The 9,190-nt window shown below is 34.9% G+C and overlaps 1 long non-coding RNA gene across 1 annotated transcript in view; it reads left to right on the forward strand.

Annotated features, from left to right (window-relative positions):
* The first annotated feature begins 4,376 nt into the window (after positions 1-4,376).
* The window catches only part of LOC113479727, a 22,766-nt gene continuing 17,952 nt past the window's right edge, over positions 4,377-9,190 (forward strand). Inside the window, exon 1 of the long non-coding RNA XR_003398327.1 lies at positions 4,377-4,551. This is a non-coding gene — a long non-coding RNA (uncharacterized LOC113479727). The remainder of the gene's footprint in view (positions 4,552-9,190) is intronic.

Genomic DNA, 9,190 nt, shown 5'->3' on the forward strand with positions numbered 1-9,190 from the left:
AATCTAATTTTTTATCTTGCTGAATTTGCAAAATGTTGTTTATTTGTGACAATGCTCAAAAGTCATTACTAGTATTGTGGATTACTTTAGTTTCCAATTCTATATAAGAGCCATTTAGGAACTTAAAGCATAGTTATGAACAGCTTTGTTAAACAACCCTTTATTTTCTGTTAATGTAATTACTTTTATCCTTAAAAGTAACATCACAGCTGCTAGGTGAGTTGTATCATTGGACAGATATCATTGTTATCTACAGTTGAATCATTGGCAGTGCAGTTAAATATCAAGAGCCAGATTCTCAGCTTAGTCTCCCAGAGTCAGGCTTTCAGTTAGGGATAATTTGGGACTTGGTGCTTCTGTGGAGTAGGGTATGCAGGTCTTTCTCTTATTCTGCAGTCTTTGATTAGAGCTCTCTCTTCCCCATTTCTACTGCCTTCTCTGAGGAATTTTCTTTTGGTTTTGATTCTCAAAGTAACAATTTGTGCTAGACACCCAAGGCAGCATCATATTTAGAGCTCTAAAGAAGTAACATCATGAATTATACGTGTGGTTCAGATATTCAGGTAAATGTGAAGGTTTGGTGTTTTTTTTTTTTCAGTGACACCATCAGCTGAAAGCAGAGCCATGTAGTTTCTCTTGGCAACACTGCATCTACTATAAGAAGGAAGAAGGTTGCATGAGACTTGCTGTGTTTAATAATTTTCTGAGATCATCTTCCTACTCACAGGGGAAAAATCTTTCAGGCTGTGGATCAAGTACATTTTGAACAACTTTAACTTCATTTAGAACATCTTGCCTTGCAGGGCCATTCTGTGACATATGCTAAAGTCTGTTCTGTCAGTGTTTGCAAATGTTATTCATTATTTCTATGAAGATTTTATTGTACAGAAAAAGGAAAAAAAACTTATTGTGTTGATTTTCTTTGATATAAGATTATTAATAGAAATCCTTTATGAATAATTATTTTAGAATTATACACTACTGATAAAATAAGGAGAGAGTTTATAATATAGCATTTATCTATTTTGTAATTATGGAAATACAGAAAACCTTAGAGTCAGAGCATCAGCGTATAGGTTTCCATATTTCAGATACATAGGCTCAAATCTTGAACTTTCTGACATAAATGTTTGTGAGTTAGCCACTAAGGTTCAGATTGAAAGGTATACACAAGTTGCACGTGGGTAAAATGGTGTACATGTTTTTGTCCATTTATCAATTGAAAAGGTGTTGCTTTTCATTTTGTATTTGTGTCACTTTTTTGATTAGATTGCTACAGCTGAAGGCTAGTCATGTAGTTAAACAAGTTCAGAGATAAAATCTAAAGTAACTCTGGGCATACATCCTGTTAAAGGATTTCACCACACTGCAGGTATCTCTAGGCTTGCTTTATTAACAACTCAGACCATCACCTCAGAGAGTGGCAACAGCTAACAAAAAAGCGCCATCTATATGTATGATTCTATAAAACAAATACAAATACGAGAGTTTTTGGTGATTTTCTATAAACTTTCAGCTCTCAATTCATCATCAATTTCAAAAGTCCATTATATTTCACAGTTTCGGCTAGTTCTCATTGTTCTGTTCCAATTCTTCTTCCGATGTCACTGCTCACCGATACAGTCTTCAGTCATCGTGGTTACTTATCTTCTGAACAATCTTTAACTGTCAGAATTGTTACTCAAGCATCTGTGCATACTGCACTGAACTGTCAGTATTGTTCCTAGAGCACCTGTGCTCTGTTAACTAAACCTATAAACCAATATCTATCTATTAATTATTCCTGCTATTAATAATATCCTAAGAGAAAGGAGTTTTTCTAAAGCTTGTTCATTTTACACATCCCGTCCTAAGAGCATTGTTAACATCACACAAGCTAATAAAAGGACTACTGAAAGTAAGGGCCAGTGTTACTCCTAATCGCTAAGAGCAGAAAAGCTATCTGTCTCAGAACATAAGGGTTATCTGACTGATTTATATTGTTATTTGGTAGTTACAGTGTTAGATCCCATGAATTTTCTGTTAGGTAAATTACTGTTTTGACAGGTATGCCTGTAGTTTTTGAAAAGAAAAAAATAAAACCACTGAAGGGATATAATATAAAATATAAATCAAAATAAATTCATATTTGTTTGCATCAGAACATGTCAGCTAGTCCAGTTTGGGATTGTGAGTGATGTAATTTTAGGATACTTATAGCTACTTTTACAGTTACATATTGTTAGCATTTTAACTGTACTTTGCTTGAGTTTGAACTGAAAAATTAGCTGCATTAAATAAGATGAGGGCCCACCTACATGTTGGATTTAACTGTTGCAAAACCAACTTGTATCTACCAAAAAAAAAAAAAGTGTTTAATATAATAATTGTTGATAATATTAAATTTAATACTATGTCATTTAAATTAATGATGAGTAACAATTAAGTTATTAAAAATAAAGAGCAAATTTAGGTATTTGAGTCACTGTTGAATAGTCAATGCGAGTCCCCACAAGGAATGGAGGAACTTCAGTGTTTAAAACCTGGTCAAATTGTTCATTGTCAGGGTAATTTAGGTGGGATGGCCACAAGAACAGAGCTACAGTGCTCAGAAGCATATAACCTGTAATTTATTTATTAAGGAGAATGGGATTGGCAGGTGAATGATGATTTCTACTTTAAAAATTCTATTTACAAAACACTATGTACCCACACAATCAATGGGACTAGCCTCTCATGCCCTGTTCAGATCTGCACTGAGGAGCCAGGAAAATGGACATACCCTCTGATGAGCCCCGAACCATGGCAGCTCCACCCTAGGCTCAGACTTCTGCACCAAGTTGCATGCTTGCTCCTTCAGAACTGACAATAAAAGACTAGTGATTCTGTAAAGAGAAAGAACTCAAGAGAAAAGGGGAAAAAAAAACCCCACAAACAACAAACCCCACCACAGAACTTATGCTGCACAATTAAGCTGAAATTATTGTCTTCGTGCTTACACTCTGTACTCATTCAATACAGAATCAGTATATTGCCAGAAGGTTACTGTCTCAATAAGCTATGAGCTGCATAGCTAATAAAGTATTCAGTCTTCCTTTTCAGTGTGTTTAATTGATGAAGGGTCATGAACCATATTTTATGCACAATGTCTGAGTTATACGTTATACAAATATTAATTTTTTCTCAAACCAACCCAGAAGACTTTCTTAAAGAGCATAGAAATATTACAAATTTATTGTATAATATCCAAGATCTATAGTATTGACAGCTCATTTTAAGAAGGGAGAACTGAGGCCAAAACTGTCAAGTGGCATCTAAACTTTCCATGCTTAATTTCATAACCTACTCTTATGTTGCTGGGAATTATGGGAGGGTTTTGTTTTTGTTTTTGTTTTTTCCTGGAGAAGTTAATAGTTTTGTAGTATTGCACATGTTCGAAATGGACTCTGATTGACTTTGGCTGCAGTCACTAATTCTACAAATATAGTTCCAGATGTCTCACACTAGGCATACAGAAAAGGAGGAAGACATTATTACTGACAAAAATTCTTGTTCCAGTGCTCAGCATCCTGCCCATGGGTAAGCTTTCTGTTCGGTTGTCTATACTAACATTTCCTAATTGCAAAATATTCTCTTTGCCTGTCTATTGCTGCACCGTATATTCCTCATTTTTCAGCCACCGCAATAACCAAAGCAGAGCTCACATCATTCTCTAGTACACAAATAACATTCATGCTCATAATTTTGTTTTTATGAAGTCATATCTGAGTCGTTCAATTGCAGTTAAATCTTTAACAATAGTTAAAGATTGCAAATCGTAAACATTTCTCAAATATAGTATGGAGTCACTTCCTACATATAAACTATATAAAAAAGACAATTATCATCTAGAAAATTATATGATAAGCTGGAAAGAAGAAAAGAGTAAGGAAAGGAGGATCAGGGGAAACAAAAAATGTTAAAGCACAACTGAAAGATACAGATTGATGGAAAATACAGCACTGTTTAGGATGAAATCTTATGTCTGTTAGAATTTAATATGTATCATAAATTTGTATTTAGGAACTTTACTCCATGGCAGAGATTACAGCTAGCCAAAAAAAAAAAATAAATTAAATTTTGGCTAACGGACTTGAATAATACTGTCATTGTTTATCAGATCATTTATTTGACAAATAGTATTTTGGCTGCTGCTGAATTGATTGAATATCATAAAAAGTATTTCTTGAATAAATCAGTCAATGAAAAATGACAAACAATCAATGAATAATGTATTTTATAAATAACATTTGGCTAGCTCAGCTGTAGACATAATTTTATTTTCTGTATCTTGTATTAAGTAGTTTTCTTAAAAAGCAGAAACTGTAGGTTTGGGGTTTCTTTTCTCCCCAGATCTCCTTTGGCTATCTGGGAACTGAAAATAAAGCAAAGTATTCTGGTTTTGTCTATTACAATACTGTTCCTCTAGTTGTACTTGAATTGAACTGAAGATTAGGTACTTCCATCAGAAAAAGCTTATTTGATAGACATCATGACAGTAAGGCTGGGAGAGGTTTCATCCTACGTTTAAAGGTAAGACAAGTTCTTGTAGCACTGCACATTTTAAACATAATGGAAGTTGTCACTTAAAACCAAAATCCAATTTTAATTGCACCTTTTCTACTTTTCTCTTTGGTAAATGCATAATAGTGATTGGAGACATGCTTCACTAAAAACATTATTTCTTATCATAATAATCAAACATGCCAGTATGAACTAGAAATGAGGATTACACAAAAATAAAATAAAACCCCCTGATGTTTAACTTTAAGTCAAATTGACATTTTTATGACGTATCTTTAATGCAGTAGAGTTCTGATATGCTTCAGCTGGATAGGTGATGAACTTCCATTATTCATTTCTCTGTGTGTGTTTATTCTTCCTATAATCTGAGAATAACAATCATAAATTCTTTAAAGGTTTTTTTGAACAACTTCAGAAAAAAAATATATAATCTAAATTGAAGCCAGTGCTTGTTGTTTGAAAACAGAGATCATCTTCTTTCTCCATCCAAGAGATGTTTCAGTGATTTCTCTAAAATATTTAAAAATCAGCTCCAAAGGGATACAGATTGTTGTTCTGTTTCCATACAGGCTTCTCTGAAACAAATAAGATTTATTCATCCCTCAAACCAGGTAGAGCTCAGATCAACATTTATTTCAAAAATGTATCTCTCTTTTTAGACCAGATCAACTCAGTTTCAGTTTTCTTATGCACCATGTTTTGTAACTTCTTATTCTATCATCCTCTCAAATCTCTATCAATCCACACTTCTTTGGAAATACAGCAATCAAAACTTGATACAATATTCCAGCTGAGACATTGTATATACTGAATAAATAAGGAAGAATTCCTTTGCTGTCTTACAGATGTCATTTCTGTTTATGAACTCAGGTATACTTTCTCTTGTTTTGTGACAGCTTGATATTATTAGCTAATGTTTGTTTTGTGATCTACAATAGGCTCCAGAATTGTGACTAGTGAGCCAACCCGTATCCGTTTTGCATTAGCGACTAGCTTTATCTTGCACTTGCTTATGTTCTGAATGCCTTTCATTATACTATTGCCATTATAGCATTATTTTCAGCATGAAGTGTGAGTAGCTTGTATCCTTGGCCAGGACAGTCATGGCTTTGTCTAGCTACATCTTGAAAACCTTCAAGGAGAAAGATTCTTCTTGGGATAATCCATTCTAGTGATCCACTGCCCTCAGTGAAAACCAGTTTCCTAATGTCCAATGTGACCTTCCTCACCTGCAATTTGTTCTGTTGCCTGGCACAGCTGAGAAGAGTTTGGGTACATTATCTTTGAAATATTCTTCAAGTCGCTGTAGGTAGTCCTTTAGCTTCCTCTCTGTTGCATTAAGCAAGTTGAACTACCTTAACGTCTCTTCATAAGAATGTGATCCAGGCCCCCAAACTGAGTACTGTGCAATCACTTAAAATATGAAGCTTTCCTTCTAGCATATTCGCAGTTCTTCCCAGCTTGCAATAGAATTCCTATGTATCCTGTCTATTCCTCCATTTAATTAATGAATAAATCAAAAATTAACAGCATCAGATCCAGCACAAGACTGAGCAGAACCACTCTAAATATGTCTGGCCATTTCAACATCAATTCGTTGTAACATACGTAGCTCTTTTGAAGTAATAATATATTATTATCAAAACATTTTAAATTTACTTCTATTCTCTGTATGTCAAAAACTGAAATTATTTGGTAAAAATGATTGAATGGAGTGACTTATGATTTGTGACTAAGAACATATTGAAATTGTTTGCCTTTGGAAGTAAAAAGACTCATTTTTTTCCTAACTATATTTAAAAAGGCCTTTGGACCAAAATAATTCCTGTTGTATGCGTTCTGATTTATCTACAATCACCAGTAGTGAAGACTTCATGAAAGATAAAAACAAGAACATGTTTTTTGTTGTTGATTCTTGTTTGATACTGACACTGGGAGGGAAAATGACTTTTAGGACCTAGATTGAACCTTTGTGGCTAAAAAGACAGAATGTTTTTTGTTCAGAAAACCAGAAAATGTGGCAGTCCCTTCATTTCAAATGACAAGAGACAGCAATGCTGTTTTTACAAAGGCAGTTTTAGAGTTGAGGTTTCCTTCATCTGAAAACTCACTTAGATTTTTGACAAAATAATCATGGAGAATTGAAGGCTCAGAATTGGTTAGGGTTATTTACTCTCACTAGAAATATTAAATAATTCCTGCCAGATTAGACTGTCATATATTTTTCTCTCTTGCTAGATCATGAACAGATGTTAAAAGCATCAAATGTTGATTTGATGAGATCTGAAGGACTTAGAAATTGTGAAAAATTCCAGCACCAATGGGCAGGGGGCATGTGTTTAAGGAACACTTAAAGAAAAATCACACATATAGATTGCTTTTGTTAATCATGAGGGTACAGTGTTTGTTTCTGGCTAACAGCAGTAGTTATCAATGCGTGACAATGGCAAATAAAAACAGTTCATGCACTGATTCAGGACAGGATCTTCATCCCTACCATATGTTGCTTAGTGAAAAGTTGCTTATACATCTGCACATTCAGTGCCTCTGTATCTTGAGATCCAGACTCCTGTGAAGTTCTCTACCATTCTCTGAGCTTCTCTGTTATTTAAGGTAATTTCATAGTGGGCCAGCTAACACTGTTCTCATTTTACTGTTCAGATGTTGTGGTTAGTGCCTGGAGGCATAGTAGATATGAATTCATCAAGAGATGTAGATCAGAAGAAAAAAATGTCAAGGCTGAGAAGCCCTTCTGGCCTTGCAGAACCTGAAAAAGAGAAGGGCAGGGACAGCAGGAGGGGCTCTCTGATTTTACAGGCCCTCGGGCACCAGCAGTTCCTTAGTGTCTGTGATACCCTACCTGTACCTTAAGTTTTCATTTTTCTGAAGTTTTAAATATTTCTCTAACTAAAGATTTTTCACCTGATAGAGCATATCTGAATGAAACCTAGTGCTTTTTGAGGTACAGAGGGACAGACAATGTAGTAATTGAAATTTCTAAAGAAGGATGGCACAGCGGGGATTAGAGATGAAAAGGTGTTTTTGAGGCCTTCAGCTGCCTGTATGTTTGTCATAAACTGCATCTCCCTGTAGGCTGCTTGAGATGCTGCAGCTTTTTCTTTCTTGTTCTGCATTCACATCTTCTTAGGAAGCAATGGTACATGTAGGAACATATAATGGTGCCTCTGAATTTAATTTGTATAAAATGATGAAAGTTTCCAGCAAAGTAGGCATTTGGTGGCATCTTATATGGAAGGAGTTTAGTTCTGACATTGACTGTGGAAGAGTGAAATTGTGTAAAGTCTGTCAAAACCTGAGTATATTTTGTGTCACTTGGGTGATAAAAGCAGAATGAAATACTGTCTTCATGCAATCAATGAGAGATTTATGTTTGACTTGGTAAAGTCAGGAGGACACCCACAGAGCCAAATCAGATGTTAAAATAAGCCTTTGGCCTTCTTTAGATTCAGCAATTATTCCAACCACCATCTAATTTAGATAACTTAACAGCACGCATTTAAACATCTACTTGGACAGTTTAACTATTTATCCTGGTTGAAAGAGTCCCATTCTTGCCTTATTTTCAGGGAGATGAAATACAGAATTATGGTTTAGTGTTCCAGAGTAGTGAATATTATCTGAAAACTCCCAAATAGCAGCAACTCTGATTTCCTTGTGATATATAGATGTATATTTTACCATTTTTTTCACGTTAGCTTAACCAAAAAAGTAAACAAACAGACAAACATTCAAACACAATACCCCATAACAATCTATCAAAACATTACCTTTACTCCCTAACCTGTAAACAGTTCTGCATCAGGAAGCAGTTGACAGAGCAGCTGTCATTAACCTGAGTGTGTTGCTAGGTCTTAACAATATTGGTATATCTACCCATTGCATTTGCTAAAACTGCAGTGCTTCTGGCATGGGTCCAAGCAGTTTTTAGGCTTCGGAGTGATGACAAGGGGATTCACTTGCCTGCACAATCAGATGACTGCACACCTTTCAGCTGTCATCGAATGTGACAGCTTTGACAAATGTCACAGTCACATGCAAGCTTGTGGGGTGTGTTATCTCACTTTCCCTCTTATTGCATACAGAGTGCATGAAGTGAAAAATATCCAGAGGACCTCTTTAAGGCCAAAAAAGAGTCATCACAGAGTATTTCTAGTTACATTTTTTTCTTGAAGCTTCAGGGTTAGGATGTCTGTTTATTTCAGTGAAGAAACCAGGGATTTAAATTAAAACCTTAAATTTGGTGTCTTAATAAATTAATGTATTCACGTATATCATCTCTAATTTAACCACAGGTAGTCTGCCTTCTAGTTGTTACGTTGTGCTTTCAGGATAATATATACTAGTTTAGACAACTATATGTTTCTCATGTCCAGCTACAATCTGACTGAAATTCAAAAAATAAGTGATGGATTCAAAATATGATGCAGGGTATTTAATTTTGTTAATGAAAAACAGAAGCACCCCACATGGGGATATTTTGCTTTTAGAACTGTCATATCCTTGCTCAAAGCTTGGCATACCCTTGCCAAAGTCATAAACTGCACAAAATGCATTTTACAGACTTTGAAGGGGACTTCCTCTGATGTAAATAGCATATATATATATATATCTGTCTCTTATACACATC

This window comes from Athene cunicularia (assembly GCF_003259725.1).
Source record: "Athene cunicularia isolate RWA chromosome 4 unlocalized genomic scaffold, athCun1 chr4_part2, whole genome shotgun sequence".
Classification (NCBI taxonomy): Eukaryota; Metazoa; Chordata; class Aves; order Strigiformes; family Strigidae; genus Athene; species Athene cunicularia.